Genomic DNA, 17,575 nt, shown 5'->3' with positions numbered 1-17,575 from the left:
TCTTTCGTCTATTTTTCTCTGCAGGATGCCGAGAAAGGGAAGGACCAGGAAGCCCAGGCCCAGAAGGACCGCTGGAGGAGGTTTGACGTGCCAGACTGCAATTTCGGAGGTATATTTTTCTCAGATTAATTTATATGACTGTATTAGACTTGATGAAAATAAATCACCATCTTTCAGTTTGTGCTTGTCAGTGATCATATATTTGTAAAATCTCCTGAGACTTCAGGATATATATAATTTTTCTGTAAATTGCCCTCAAATTTTAGGTTAAATATGAAATTCAACTTAGTTTTAAAACAATATTTTTAATCACAGACCTTACAGTGTACTGTAGAACCAACAGCTTTGCTTTGCACACATTTAGCTTACACTGCTTTAATTTCTTATCAGTGCTGAAATGTAATTTGTACTGTATTACTTCTCAATCTGTGCTGGATAATTATTAAAGTTATTCTTTGATCTTCAGGGCAGAGCAGTGCCAGGGACCGAGCTGGTTGGCCATCAGCAGCCCTCTGGGGCTAGCACACGTATGTAATCTGTCTTTTTATTTCCACGTTCAGGTTCATCCATGTTGTATGGCTGAAGTAAATAGTTCCTTTCTCTCTGTATTACCCAATTTGTTGACATATAACTCATTATTTTATCAGTAAAGGTTGTTGTTTGTTGTGTTTTTCTCTTCATGGCAGATGGGACGGGGTGGCGTCAAAAGATGCGCAGGTGGCCGACCAGTCCTTTCAGCGGGAAGAGCCACAAGCTGGTCATCCCGGTCCAGCATCCCGATAAGAAGGTATTTATACATTTCTAAAGAACGCGTTTATTATAAGCACTTATGATTGGTTACTTTCATTCCAGGTGACCTCTCTATAAGTATATACTGCCTCCCACTGACTGATGCCTTGGAAAGGCTCCTGCTTCTTCCGCCCTGTGTCCATGATCAGGATGAAGCGGGTATGAACAGTTCATTATTGAATGTTCTTTTTCTAACGTAAACCTTTTCTCTTGTCCCAGTTTGTTCTTCTTGTAGGAGATTCTCATCTGCGATCCGTCGCAGATGGAATCGTCACCATGCCGGAGGGGCGCTTCTCCTTTGGCGTGATGTTCACTCCGGGGGCGTGTGCCAACCAGCTGAGGAAAGAGGTACTGTCCTGTGCTCTTCCTCAGGTTCCTGATGCGGTGTGTGTCCTGGCTCCCAGCAACGACCTGATGGCCAGCAGGACTGTGGAGGAGGTGGGCGCAGCTTTTGGCCGTTACCTGGCCACCGTCTGCACCCGCTGGCCTAAGGTAAGCTCTTCTGATTTACTTTGACATGAAGCCATTGAGGTTCTCCATTTACATCCTGGCATCATTCCTAATGACCCGTCATTGTTTTTTAAGGGTGTTCGTTGCGGACTTCGTCCCGCGGCTGACGGTGGATGAGGGATACCAGAAACTCATTCGCTAGGAGTTTCACCATGTGGCGGCCAGTTACGGTATGTTTTCATAAAATGAATGCATGTTCAGATGGATTTAGGATGAGTTCTGCTTTATTAAGAAAACACAAAGAACTTCTTATTTTCATCATATCCATTTTGAAATATGAAATAATTCTACATGTTTATCTTTATTGAAACATGTTTTCTCTGTTTGCCTTTAGGCCTTAAATACTGCCACATGGCGGATGAGTTCCCTCTCAACCGTTTGGACCTGTGGGCCTACGATGGTGTAAGTGTTTTGAAAATTAAAAAGACTAATAAAGACTATTAGCATTTAACAGCTTAATGTGGGATGTGTACAACCCTGTTTAATCTCCTTTTTCTGTCCTGTTCTCCTTGTTTCCGCAGGTCCACCTCAGTGACGACGCAGGGATGCCCATCCTTGTGCAGTTGCTGTGGCGGGCTACCTATGAGGCTCTGGAACCACCAGCAGTTAAGCCCCTCGTGCTTCACAGGGTCTCCCCACCATCACCCAATGTGCGTCCTCGTGTCGTGGTGAGAGGTGAGGTGCCTGTCCCACGTCCACCTCCTTCGGAGTGGACGGTTGTGGGATCAGGTGCTAAGGTAACCTGATGCATCTTTTTTTCACCAGCGTGAGACAGCTGCTGAGCTTCTGACCCTGAAAACACAGAACAATTCAACTGCAGCTGAACGTGTTCCTGGCCACACTTCTCGGAGCATTTGGACTGTGAGAGCAACTCATTCTCAGGGTGACATGAGGTATGAAAGGTTTTCTAAAAATCACCAGTGCACATGTAATGCACTAACATTCCTGGCCTATCATGCTGAGGGAATGCAGGTCAGTACAGCTAACCTAGATAAAATCTTAGAAGAGGGGGATTCGCTCTACATTTGGACAAAAATTAAGCTTTTGGACGAAGATAGGTTTGTAGATGACAACCTCACAATAGAGGAAACGCCAAACCAAATTCAAACGGAAAGCAACCTCCACAACGTGCACAAGTCTGGCATAAAATAGTGCTTTGCCGTGTTCCGTGACAGCACAGGCAGATACGGATTCTTTGATTCTCACACGAGAAGTGCTTCAGGTTTTCCTCTCCCAGGTGGAAATGCCTTCATGCTGACTTTCAGTCACCTGAGTGACCTGGTCAGCCACCTGCATGAGCTGTTTGGAGATCGTGGAGGTAAGACCAGCTACGAGTTTGTGCCAGTTTCTTTTGAAGCACTCAATGCTTCCTGTGGACATCCCACAGCTGCACAGAACACTGCTGAATAGGCAGGACATACAGAGACTGAAGCCCAAAGCTCTGTTGAAGACCCAGTGCCAGAGACCAGCACTGGTGAAAATCTGGAATTCAACGTTGGACACCGAGTACCGAGTCTGAATGCAGAGGCAATAGGAGACGTCTACAAGTTAAATAAACAACGGCGTCGCAAAGCAATTCGCAAAGTAAGTACACGCCAAAACCAGAAGCAAGAAACATCTGATGTCTTAAAACGCAAGATGAGAAGCCAGCATTACAGAGGACGTTATGCCAGCCGTTCAGAATTAAGGACCAAGAAATTGCAGGCGATGAGATCGAAATATGGTAAGGATTCTCAATATCATAAGCAACGCCTGTCATTGTCCAAAAGCCGTTATCAACAGCTCCATGAAAAAATGAAAGCACACAAAGTCATGAGATACCATACGGATGCGCATGTTAAAAACAAGAAGAGGGACTACATTGTTAGAAGATACAACACGGATCCAACTTTTAAGAGCAGGCAGAAAAGGTACGTAGTCCACAGGTACAACACAGATCCTGGTTTTCAGAGCAGGCAGAAAAGGTACATGGTTCAGTGGTATCACACGAATCCTTCTTTCAGGCTGCATCACAATCAGCGCTGTACACAGCAAAAGAGAGACAGACTGGCTACAAATCCTTCACTTTTCATACTTTACAAGTGTCGGTGTGCACTGAGAATACGAAGGAAATACAGATACATCAGTAGATCCTGCCAGCAAACTGTGCAGCCTGAAATTCCACCTGTGGTCAATGATGTAATGCAAGCTGCCATATCTGCATTCAGGGAACAAATTCAGGAAGGACCAACTCTGATCTGCACAGTGTGCCACAGAACCCTGTTTCCTAATCAAGTAAAGAAATGCAACAGATCAAATTATGCGATTAATGTCCACATAGTTGCTGCTTACTTGACAGGAACATATGTGCATGCATGTAACACTGAATGCTCAGCTCCTTGTACCGTTCCACCAGAGAGGATGCAGGAGTGGATCTGCCACAGCTGTGACGGTCATTTGAAAAGGGGGAAAATGTCTTCCATTGCTGTGGCAAATAATTTGCAACTTGCACCCATCCCACCAGAGCTGAGTCAATTAAATGTATTAGAAAATTGTTGCATTGCCAAAGGGACGGCAGAGAGCGGTACATGGAGCTGTGGTTTGTGTGCCATCAGAGGTGGAATTAACCGTAAACTGTCTCCCAAGATCCAGACACGAAGCCCAGCTGTTACAAGTAAAGCTAAAAAGACACATCAGATACAAGGGGTATCAACATTTTTACACCGTTAACATGAAGAATGTGTTAGCTGGGCTATTAAAACTGAAAGAGATACATTCTGAATACAAAGATGTGTTGATGAGGATGCTACTTTTGAAAGTGTCATGGATGATCAGCCCAGCGAGACAGTTCCTGAACACCCAGATGCAGAATTGGAGAATGCAGCATCCATCATGCTAAATGACCAGATGGAGCCACAACAACCATCTGCAGGTGGAAATGATGAACAGCCACAACCCACAGAGGCAGAAAAGGATGATTTGCATCCTGGTTTGGCCCTGGACTCTTGCATGCAGCCCTCTGACATAGCACAAGAGATTTTGTCCTATGGTCAAGGCATATTCAGCATCGCACCGGCCCAAGGCAACAAACCTGTTGGCTTCTTTTCAACTCCCAAACTAGAAGCCAAAGCCTTCCCCGTCCAATTTCCTACTGGGAGGAACACCATATGTGAGGCCAGAAGAGTTAAAGTGTCCCCCAGTATGTATTTTAATGTAAGGCTCTTCTCTGCAGACACTCGCTTTGCAGTTGAGTTATTTATTCTTTGCACAGTTTGCCACAGAGACACACATAGCCACAAACAGCATGTCAATCCAGATGAGGAAAAGTAAACCCATTACGAGATGGACGCGTCGTCTCAAGCAGGATGCTTCAGGACAAAGACGAAGTGGAAAAACTCATTAGCGACAGAGACGCAACTCGCTTCATGAGACCACTGAGAGGGACCCCGACTTACTGGGAGAAAGCACTTAAGGATCTCCATGTCTCTCAGACAGTTGGGTAAACCAACTTTCTTTCTCACATTTTCAGCAGCTGAAATTAGATGGCCTGAGGTTATAGAGGCCATAAAGGCTCAACAAGGAGAACAGGTGGACTTTTCACAGCTGGACTGGAATGAAAAATGTGAGATCCTCAGAAGCAATCCTGTCACAGTCATGAGACTGTTTGAGAAGAGAGTCGACGCTTGGATGGCTCATTTGATTCTGTCTCCAGCTCAACCAAATGGCGAGGTTGAGGATTATTTTTACAGGGTAGAGTTTCAGGCCAGAGGAAGTCCTCCCATCCACATGTTAGCATGGATCAAAGATGCCCCAAAATTTGGAGAAGACCTGGAGGATCGTGTGTACAAATTTATCGACCGCTATATCACGTGCCGGATGCCTGACCCGGACACTGACCCTGAGCTTAATAAGATTGTGTCTGAGGTCCAAGTCCACAGCAGGAACCACTCCAAGTCATGCAAGAGAGGCAACGTAATCTGCAGATTTGGGTTCCCAAAACTACCCGTGGACCACACAATGATCACCTTTCCCAACCTCGGGGAACTGGAGGAGATGCTGGGTGATGGGGAGCCCAGCACAAGTTGGGAAAAGACCAAAGGGAAGAAATCAAAAAAAGATTATGGAAAGCAACAGAGGGAGGCCAAAGAAAAATTGAAGCCTGTGAGGGATTTGTTGTGTGACCCAATTGTGTGAATATTTAGATAATGTCTTCAATTTGACAAACGGCCACGTGATTCTGCTGAAGCGCCATCCGAAGGAATATTGGGATAACGCCTACAACTCGGATCTTCTCAGAGCCTGGAATGCCAACATGGACATCCAATTTGTTATCGATGACTACAGTTGTTTGGCCTACATGATGTCCTATGTGTCAAAGCCAGAACATGAGATGACCGAGTTCCTTGATGGTGTCATTCGTGAAGTTAAAAAAACAAATGTTAATGAAAAAGACGAGATGAAGCAGATCATGCAGGCGTACGTCAAACACAGCGAGGTCAGTGCTCAGGACTCTGTAGCACGAACATGCAGCCTGCCCCTCAAAAAGTGCTCCCGTAGTGTGTTGTTCATACAGACGGATGATCAAGGAGTGAAAATGAGTCTCCCCATGAGCAGGTTAAAGGAAATGGCAAAAGATAGTGAAGAAGTCTGGATGTCTGGACTCCCTGAGAAGTACACCTCCAGACTCCAAACACGTGAGTTTGAAGGCATGTGTTTGGCTGAATTTGTGTCAGAGTATAGGGTGCTTTATGGTCTGGAAACTCAGGGTAAAAATGCCATTCCTCTGATGAATGATAAAGGGTTCATTCAGAAAAGAACAATTGGAAAACCTGCTGTGATTAGGTACACTCGATTTTCTGAGAAGAAACAGGCAGAGAAGTTTTATGGGTGACTTCTCAAACTTTATTTTCCACACAGGTCAAGCAATGAGCTGAAAAATGAGGACCATCCCACGTACGAGTTTCTATAATAATGAAACTAAAGGGGAAATCGCAGTTAAAAAATGGACAGATTTTAACAAAATGCGATATGAAGGACGTGGGAAGGAATTTGACAGGGCCATGGAGAGGCTTAAGGAGCAAGGTCCTCTTCAAAATGCCTGGAACTGGGGTGGTCAGTGGCTTAGTGGGTTAAGCAGGCGTCCCATATACAGAGGCCTATTCGAGTCCCGAACTGGACGGCCATTTGCTGCATGTCATTCCCATTCTCTCTCTGCAGTTTACTGTAGGAGCAACATTCGAGCGGAACCACGGCAGTACATCCAAAATGTGACAGATCTGGAATTCATCGTCGTCAAAGTAGAACACCCGGTAAAAGTGCTGATCGCGACAATTTACAGATTGTACAAATTTTTACCCCAAATGAACCATTTATTGGATTCTTTGGACATGATGACCGTCCAACCCGTCATCATCTGTGGAGACTTTGATGAGGACCTTATCTCCACAGGTAAAAAGCCCATTCACCAATTGTTAGAAATCAGAGGGTACACACAAATAATCACCGCAGCAACAAACAAAAAGAACACCTTATTTACGTTTCCCAGCCAAATTGCTGCCTCCAGTCAGGTGTACTGCACACTTATTACAGCTATCACAGTCCAGTTTATTGTGTACAGAACAATACTGGCTACTGATTGGCTATCTATTTATTTGTCTATTTATTCTTGAATTATGAGCACTTTTGAATGATAATCATGGTATTTTAATTTGACAGCTGGCAATTGTGATCTTAATTATTGTACATATCTTCCAATCAGTGAAATATGAACTTTGATGATCATGGCTTCATGGTAACTAGTAGAGTATGATTCTTCATTCTTCCTGATTGCTGTACCGTGCTGGCACGGTGATGCTTTGACAATTAGTTTTCCACTTATCATGTGACCATGCTTTTGTGAGAAGAGCATCATGAGATGAGTTTGTTCAATCAGAGAGCAGCAGCAGCATACACAGAGGAAAGAAGCCCACAGTGAGGATCAACTACACCACCAGTGATGAGAAGCTCAGAGAAGGCAGACAGGACAGAGCAAGAGATGAAACTGAGGTAAATGTTGGAGTCAAAGGTTCAGAGTTACACCTCACACTTCACTCTGTTTAACGTGAATCCTTAACTCATAACATCACCAGATTGTTCCATTTATTCATTACAAGTTTTCATGCTTTTGTTTTTCTTCTGTCAGAGAAACCAACACCTTGGACTCAGATATGTAGAAAGTTTACTGTATATGCAATTAGATAGTTTTGTTAATGCCATTTTTGTGTTGATGTTTCTGTTTTCCAATCATATTTCTGTCATTATTGTTTCATTGTATCTACATTTATAGACTGTGACATGTTAAAGTTTATCAGTTTAATAAAAACTGACTGGCTAAAAGACCAGTAACTGAGCAGGTGATTGGATGTTTAAACTCTCCTCCTTAATCAGGTAAACATAATGGCTGCCACAATGTACAGTGGTTCATTGTGTGCAGCCTCTCTGTTCCTTTGTCTGGACGGGCAGCAGCTTGGCACCCATCAAAATTTCTTCAGAAATGTTCTAGTTCAATTTACTGTTCGAGAGCAAAAGATCCAATTCAGTCAAAAGAGTCAAACTTCCCAACACTACCCAATACCTCATCTTGTAGGGATTTGGATTTTCTTATTTTAATACAAATTAAGTTACCTTTGTTATCAAATAAGAAAGTGTGAATGTAGTTACTGTATGAATGTGCTTCTTTTTTAAAGAAATGAAATGTTTGTAGAGATAAGAAATACGTTTTTATTTTTTTTAAATGAAAATAAATTCAAATAGTTTTTATATCAAAAAGTAAATTATTTGTGTTCCTTCAGCAATGATTCAACTCAAAAGGGTCTTTTTCCATCACACACAATAACAATGAAAAAAAACAGGTGTTTTCCCTTCAGAGCTCAGAGCAAAAGTGAGCTTTCAATAGCTCCCCTCCATTTTATACCCTCATATGTCGGCCCTGGCTTGTGATTGGACAGTGTATTCGAAAGTTTCGTTTTTTTCTTTCTTTCAGTGCATGATGAGTAGAATGTGTTTTTATAGGTGTTTATGTATGGCAAAATGAATTTGTGATATTTTAACATGCTCTGAATTATAAAATTCTTTTAATTCAGTTTTTTAAACTTTAATTAAAATTTTGGATTTTAAATGTAATGATGTAATTGTTTTTATTCCAATTTTACCTTTCAAATACCTAACAAAATTATAAATGTTGTTTTTTACCTATCTGTGATTATCATAGAAAATGGGTGTAAATATATGTATTTGTAAGATTTAGAATTCAATAGGGGACAGAACATTTTTAGGGTTAAGGTTATGTGACAAATAATTAAAAAAAAAGATAATTTTGATAAATAAAAGGAAAATAACAAATAGCATTTTTTTTTAATTATTTTTAATATTCAAACCTTGTGGTTCTTTTGTGCCCAATATGAATATCTGCATCCGTTGTCATTTTTTGTGGTCAAATGGAATTCATTTGTAGTCCAGCCACCCTAAGCACATTATAGTTTATATATAGTGTTAATGTCCCTCCTTTTCCTAATATTGTACCTATGTAGAGCCATGGTTCAGATGGGATCACTGCTTCAACCCCCCAAAAGGGGACTCGGTTGGCTAAAAGACCAGTAACTGAGCAGGTGACTGGATGTTTAAACTCTCCTCCTTAATCAGGTAAACATAATGGCTGCCACCATGTAAAGTGGTTCATTGTGTGCAGCCTCTCTGTCTGGACGGGCAGCAGCTTGGCACCCATCAAAATTTCTTCAGAAATCTTCTAGTTCAATTTACTGTTCGAGAGTAAAAGATCAGATTCAGTCAAGAGTCAAACTTCCCAACACTACCCAATACCTCATCTTGTAGGGATTTGGATTTTCTTATTTTAATACAAATTAAGTTACCTTTGTTATCAAATAAAGTGTGAATGTAGTTACTGTATGAATGTGCTTCTTTTTTAAAGAAATGAAATATTTGTAGAAAAAAGAAATACGTTTTTATTTTTCCCCCAAAAAAACACTTTTAATTTTTTTGCCAATTTTAATTGTATTTTTGTGAAAATGTGGAAAAAATATACATTTTTATATTTTTAAATGAAAATAAATTCAAATTATTTTTAAATTAAAAAGTAAATTATTTGTGTTCCTTCAGCAATGATTCAACTCAAAAGGGTCTTCTTCCATCACCCACAAAAACAATTAAAAACAACAGGTGTTTTCCCTTCAGAGCTCAGAGCAAAAGTGAGCTTTCAATAGCTCCCCTCCATTTTATACCCTTGTATGTCGGCCCTGGCTTGTGATTGGACAGTGTATTCGAAAGTTTCGTTTTTTTCTTTCATTCAGTGCATGATGAGTAGAATGTGTTTTTATAGGTGTTTATGTATGGCAAAATTAATTTGTGATATTTTAACATGCTCTGAATTATAAAATTCTTTTAATTCAGTTTTTTAAACTTTAATTAAAATTTTGGATTTTAAATGTAATGATGTAATTGTTTTTATTCCAATTTTACCTTTCAAATACCTAACAAAATTATAAATGTTGTTTTTTACTTATCTGTGATTATCATAGAAAATGGGTGTAAATATATGTATTTGTAAGGTTTAGAATTCCTTAGGGGACAGAACATTTTTAGGGTTAGTGTAGGGTTAAGGTTATATGACAAATAATAAAAAAAAAGATAATTTTGATAAATGAAAGGAAAATAACAAATAGCATTTTTGAAATAATTTCTAATATTCAGACCTTGTGGTTCTTTTGTGGCCAATGTGAATATCTGCATCCGTTGTCATTTTTAGCTGTCAAATGGAATTCATTTGTAGTCCAGCCAACCTAAGCACATTATAGTTTATATATAGTGTTAATGTCCCTCCTTTTCCTAATATTATACCTATGTAGAGCCATGGTTCAGATGGGATCACTGCTTCAACCCCCCAAAAGGGGACTCGGTTGGCTAAAAGACCAGTAACTGAGCAGGTGACTGGATGTTTAAACTCTCCTCCTTAATCAGGTAAACATAATGGCTTCCACCATGTAAAGTGGTTCATTGTGTTCAGCCTCTCTGTCTGGACGGGCAGCAGCTTGGCACCCATCAAAATTTCTTCAGAAATTTTCTAGTTCAATTTACTGTTCCGAGAGTAAAAGATCAGATTCAGTCAAGAGTCAAACTTCCCAACACTACCCAATACCTCATCTTGTAGGGATTTGGATTTTCTTATTTTAATACAAATTAAGTTACCTTTGTTATCAAATAAAGTGTGAATGTAGTTACTGTATGAATGTGCTCCTTTTTTAAAGAAATGAAATGTTTGTAGAGAAAAGAAATACGTTTTTATTTTTCCCAAAAAAAACCATACTTTTAATTTTTTTGCCAATTTTTATTGTAATTTTGTGAAAATGTGGGAAAAAAAATACATTTTTATGTTTTTAAATGAAAATAAATTCAAATAGTTTTTAAATCAAAAAGTAAATTATTTGTGTTCCTTCAGCAATGATTTAACTGAAAAGGGTCTTCTTCCAGCACACACAATAACAATGAAAAACAACAGGTGTTTTCCCTTCAGAGCTCAGAGCAAAAGTGAGCTTTCAATAGCTCCCCTCCATTTTATACCCTCATATGTCGGCCCTGGCTTGTGATTGGACAGTGTATTCGAAAGTTTCGTTTTTTTCTTTCCTTCAGTGTATGATGAGTAGAATGTGTTTTTATAGATATTTATGTATGGCAAAAGGAATTTGTGATATTTTAACATGCTCTGAATTATAAAATTCTTTTAATTCAGTTTTTTAAATTGTAATTGAAATTTTGGATTTTGAATGTAATGATGTAATTGTTTTTATTCCAATTTTATCTTTCAAATACCTAACCAAATTATAAATGTTGTTTTTTACTTGGGTGTAAATATATGTATTTGTAAGGTTTAGAATTCCTTAGGGGACAGATCATTTTTAGGGTTAGTGTAGGGTTAAGGTTATATGACAAATCATTTTTTAAAAAAGATAATTTTGGTAAATAAAAGGAAAATAACAAATAGCATTTTTAAAATTATTTTTAATATTCAGACCTTGTGGTTCTTTTGTGCCCAATGGGAATATCTACATCCGTTGTCATTTTTTGCAGTCAAATGGAATTAATTTGTAGTCCAGCCACCTTAAGCACATTATAGTTTATATATAGTGTTAATGTCCCTCCTTTTCCTAATATTATACCTATGTAGAGCCATGTGTGTTGAGATGGAATTCCTGGTTTCTTCAACATTTTTTAAATCCACATTTTCCGCACAGAGAAATACAGAAAAGAGTGCAGAATTTGAAAGTGCTCCAACCCAACATTTTCCATCTTGAAAGTTTTTTGTGTCACTTTTGTGAGTACTCACGGGTGTTTAGTTCATGTTAGGATGCAAAAAGTTCTGCCAACATGCAGAAAACTCGTGCGAGTTAGTAGTTTTCACCAAAGTCTGTACTTTTGATGGAAACACACATGATTCGAATTTCATTTAATGTGCATTTCCCAGTGATTCAAATCACTTTTGGATGGAAACATGACTATTGAGAACCTAAGTTTGAGCAACTCTGTGTGAGGAAAAAACAAAAACTCTTCGGGTTGGAGGTTGTCCTGTGACTAGTTATATCACTTCTATGAACATATGATTTAATGTGCAACTCTGCATGCCAATTTCTACATGCAACTATGATAGAGCTGGTCTGCGAGTCAACACTGTAAAAATGACCCTGTGCTACACTTTGACCTCTCAACGCAACCTAACTCAACTTTATTTATAAAAGGCCTCTAAAAATAGCCGTGGCTGAAACAAAGTTCTGTACATGAATAACAACACAAAGCATAAGACATAAAACATAAGAACAACATAAAAAAACAAAAATAAATGATAACAATAAACAACAATAAAGCAAAAACAGAAACAAAGTCTCATGCTGGGTTAAAAGCCAAAGCAAAAGTAGAAGAGATGATCTTTGTGAACTGGTGGAGTGAAATGTGAGGAAAAAATGTTCTGTGGACTGAAAGTGTTTTATGTTTGTTTTTAAAGGATACTGTGATGATGCACCTGAGAAGGAACCATGGCAAACATTGAATCGGTGGTTCGATGGTGGTCCAAAAAAAACCTAAACAACCCAAAAACACTGAAATAGGGTAGATCTCAAGCTAGTACTTTTGAATAACACGCAGATTTTACCTTAATGCCTAACAGACATACACCCATGCACACACACATCTTAATTACAATAAGGTGAAAAGTACAAACAGTTATATCTACATATTTTACATACACAAATTCAATCCATTGCACTGCAACAGTATAATATTATCAATATCTGAAAAAGTTTAAAGCCTCACTTTAAATGGACAGGAATGTCCTGAGGAATTTGTGGGGATGTGTTCTGAAAAGGAGATGCTCATGTCGATTGACAGAGAGACAGTAATGTCGGAATGGCAGCATGTAACCTGAAATTTCAAATATCAAAATATAGATATTAATGTAACTCTGGCGAGACTGAAACTGATTAAGCAGAAATACAGTGTCAGTGATCTGTCACAGCAGCCAGCTGGAGCGGAGCTCTACACAGCGCCCATGCGTCTTTTACACGCTGTCATCATATGCAAAAGTAATAATTGCAATTACAAATATCAATAACAGCGCTCCAGTTACATACGTGAAATCACTGCCTACAGCGAGAACATGTCACCTGGTACAGAGGTGAGCATCATTAACATGCAGAGACTGAGAATAAATTAGATGTCTGCTCATTATAGCTTATAACGAGCCTGGGAAACGCGGCCAATATCTGGGGACTACAGGTCAGTGAACTAGTGTCTGATTACAATATTACTATCATTACCACTGACGACCGAGCTCCTCCCATGTCCTCCTATAAAACGGTTCAGTTATAATCAGACATCAACGACAGCTCACTTGTGTCGGACGTCCCGTTGCTGCAAATAAAACCAATTTCATATATTAGGCTACCCCCAACCTAGTTGTTTATTAGTTTTAAATCAGTGAACAGTGTTTGTCTATGTTTGTCACTCCTTTTTGTGTAATAAACTATTTAATAATTTATTTGCTTTTTGAGTGCGTTTTGAAAATTACTTTTTTGGAGGTTATTTGAAGGTTGCGTGATGGTTGTGTGATGGATTGATGTTGAGGTAGATACCCCCACACACAGTTATGATTTTCAAAATAAATCAAACATTAACTTTATTGGAACATACATTGGTGATGGGGGAGGGGGCAGGTGGTGGGTTGGCAGGGGAGGTCATGGAGGATTCATTTATTCAAAATTAACTATACAGTTTTGCACAACATCCCAATATTGCTGGAGGGTTCTTATGCCTCTATGGTACTGCTGCCGCAGCCACTGAAGCCTCTCCTCCAGCCTCCTCCACTTCCTCCGCTATTGAGGTGCAGGGTCTCCGTGCTCAGCCAAGCCACACCTGGTCTCCACTAACCGCTGTCCATCCTTGAGATGGCGAATGAAGACCCAGAGTGATGGGTGGCGCCGCTCCATCGCTGCGTTCCATCTGTGATTGAAAGCTGAAATAATCATAGACGTGTAAGAACTACATGCAGCATACATGGCCCATTGATGTTATTTCATACATTGTTCTGTGAAATTAGACTAATGAAACCCATTCTGAGTGTGAAGATGCACAGACGTAACCTCACTTTCAACTTGATGTAATGATTCCAAACGTTTCTATTTTATCAAGGAAATTAGATGTGACCATCACATGGCTGGATACTATTTTCAGTATCCAGACTGACCTGCAAGCAACACATGAGCTCACACCAGATCAGGATGGTCTCACAAAGTTACTTTCCGCCTCCTGTTTTCTCACAAATTGTATTTCAATCTGTAATATTTTGTGTGTAAGTTACTGGTTATTGCACCTTAAATTAGTCACTGTCTTCACAGTCAAATAATATGATACCCATTAGGCTACAGTAAAGAAATGTAAGTTGTTACCTTCGACACGGTTGTTGATCCTATTGTCAGACCCCCGGCCATAGACATTCCAGAAGGCCGAGGGACAGCCTGAATCTTTGTCCATATGAACACTGACCTGCCAGAACAAGCTCCTGGACCTTCCCCCACAGGCTTTGGCAAAAATGAAAGTAGCAGCCTAAAGTGCAGACTGTTGGTAACTCGGCCCGTAGAGACACCATCAATGCCATTTCAAAATCGGTGACCACTCGATTTGGCATCCACCTACATAGACAGACAGACACAGAAAATGAAATGGTTATTCTTTTCTTTTCACAAAAATAATAAGAAGCATAATTAACCATGCAAACATACACGGATGCGCACAGGCAGGCAGACACATGCGCACGCACACACACACCGTTCTCCTGTTATCCGCTGAATCCTCCTCTTCACATGTCTGAGCAACGTGTGGTACATGTGCTCAGTCTTCCCAGACATGAGGACCATAATGAAGGGGATGGTCCTCCCCATGTAAAGACCGTGGATAGTTAGGAACTGGTAATACGGCCTAGGGCACGTTTTAAATGTCCCGTCGATATAGATCTAAAACAAAATACAAATCAAAAGTTAGAAAGTAATCTGTTCACATTCAAGAAGGTTGAGGTGCTGGTCAAGAGGTTGCCTCTAACCGGAGTCACATTGTTTTTGTATGAACTTTGTCACACCGTAATGAAGTGCCGGCCCCGGTGCGGTCACAGAGTCAGGAGGACAAGAACTCTTAGTTCAAACAAAAGTTTATTAGTTAACAGAAAATCTCACACAGAGGAAAAACCTGGCCTGGTGAGCAGGGAAGTCGGCCTGCAGAACCGGAAACAAAAAACCAAGGTAATCCAAGAACTGAAAATAATCCACAAAACATCAAGGGTCAGGATCCAGGTCGTGAACCAAACAGGCATAACAAATACATTAACACACGAGCAAAGAAAGGCGGAGAAGACCAGGTATTTAAACTAACGGGGCAATCAAGGGAAAATGGAACACAGGTGAGTTACGAACCAGGTGTCACAGCTGTGGCTGTGACAGTACCCCCCCTCCGACGACCGCCTTTAGGCGGCCCACCAGGCTTGTTAGGGTGGGTTCTGTAGAAGTCGGTGATGAGGGCATGGTCCAGAATAAACCGACGTGGAACCCAAGAACGCTCCTCTGGCCCATAACCCTCCCAGTCAACCAAATACTGGAAACCCCTGCCACGACGTCTGACATCCAGAATCCGATCAACTGAGAAAGCAGGATGGCCATCCACGACCAGGGGGGGAGGAGGAGGTTCAGCTGGAGGACCAAGTGCACAAGAGGTGACTGGCTTTAAGAGGGACACATGAAACGTGGGGTGTACCTTAAGGGAGTCTGGGAGCTTAAGGCGCACAGCCGAGGGATTAATGATTCTGACCACTGGAAAAGGACCAATGAAACGAGGGGCCAGCTTACGGGAATCTACCTGCAAAGGCAGGTCCCTGGTGGATAACCACACCATCTGCCCAGGCTGATAATTAGGAGCGGGCGAACGCCGACGGTCCGCCAACAGTCGGTTCCGGGCAGCGGACCTAACTAACGCAGCCCGAGCCTCCAGCCACACTCTGCGAACTCGTCGCAAGTGTTCCTGAACAGAAGGGACGGACACATCATCCTCCTGGGAAGGGAACAAAGGGGGTTGAAAACCATACATTACCATGAATGGCGACATACCAGTAGCAGATGTGGAGAGACTGTTATGAGCGTACTCCACCCACGGTAGCTGAACACTCCAGGAGGATGGGTTACGTGCACACATCTTAAAGCGGCCTCCAGGTCCTGGTTGGCCCGTTCTGTCTGGCCGTTCGACTGAGGATGGTACCCAGACGATAGACTAACCTTCGCCCCCAATGCGCCACAGAACGCTCGCCAAACCTGGGAAGCAAACTGGGGTCCCCGATCAGAAACGATGTCCATGGGGATACCATGGAGACGAAAAACATGATGAACCAAGAGCTCAGCAGTCTCCAGAGCAGAAGGGAGCTTCGACAGTGGTACAAAATGCACAGCCTTAGAAAAACGATCGACAATAGTAAGGATGACAGAGTTACCTGCAGAAGGAGGCAGACCAGAGACAAAATCCACCGCGATGTGAGACCACGGCCTTGAGGGAATGGGGAGAGGGTTCAGCAAGCCAGCGGGCCGTTGGTGCGAGGCCTTCCCTCGGGCACAGACAGAGCACGCTGCCACAAACTGATTGGTGTCACGGACCAGCGTGGGCCACCAGAACCGCTGTCGAATGAGCTCAAGTGTGCGTGCAGCCCCAGGATGGCAGGCCAATCTGGAGGAGTGCCCCCACTGCAGCACCTGAGACCTAACGTTCTCGGGAACGAACAAAGAGTTAGGTGGTCCGATCTCTGGACGGGGACAACGGGAAAGGGCCCTCTTAACCTGCTGCTCAACCTCCCAATGGACCGCTCCCACAAAACAGCTTGGAGGGAGCACAGGCTCAGAAGGATCAGTCAATGGTTGTCTCTCTGTCTGACGGGAAAGGGCATCAGGCTTTAAATTACGGGAACCAGGTCTATAAGAGAGTGTAAAATTAAATCTGCCTAAAAAAAGTGCCCATCTGGCCTGTCGAGAATTGAGACGTTTGGCTTGCTGAAGGTAGGCCAAGTTCTTATGGTCCGTCCAAACCACAAATGGAATTTCTGCTCCCTCCAGCCAGTGTCTCCACTCCTCTAATGCCAGAACGACTGCTAAAAGCTCCCGGTTACCCACGTCATAGTTGCGCTCAGCCGGAGACAGCCGGCGAGAAAAATACGCACACGGATGCAACTTCTGTTGTGAGACCTGCGAAAGCACGGCTCCCACACCACTGTCAGAGGCATCCACCTCCACTACAAACTGCTTAGAGGCATCAGGGTGGATGAGAACAGGCGCAGAGGAAAACAGCTCTTTAAGTCTTGAGAATGCCTGGGCAGCTTCAGAGGTCCAGGTAAAAGGGCTGGAGGTGGAGGTAAGTTGGGTGAGTGGAGCAGCCACCTTACTAAAATTCCTAATAAAGCGCCGGTAAAAATTAGCAAAACCAAGGAAACGCTGAAGTTGCTTGCGGTTCTCAGGTGCTGGCCACTCAACCACCGCCCTTACCTTGGCTGGATCAGAGCGAATCTGACCTCTTTCAATGAAAAAGCCCAAAAAAGAGACTGACTGGACATGAAACTCGCATTTCTCAGCCTTGACAAATAATCTGTTCTCAAGCAATCTTTGGAGAACTAATCTGACGTGCTTGCTATGTTCCTCCAGTGTGCTAGAAAAAACTAAAATGTCGTCCAGATAAA

The sequence above is a fragment of the Leuresthes tenuis genome, unplaced genomic scaffold (assembly GCF_036924035.1).
Source record: "Leuresthes tenuis unplaced genomic scaffold, fLeuTen1.0.hap1 SCAF_23, whole genome shotgun sequence".
NCBI classification, from domain to species: Eukaryota; Metazoa; Chordata; class Actinopteri; order Atheriniformes; family Atherinopsidae; genus Leuresthes; species Leuresthes tenuis.
This window is presented reverse-complemented; position numbering follows the sequence as displayed.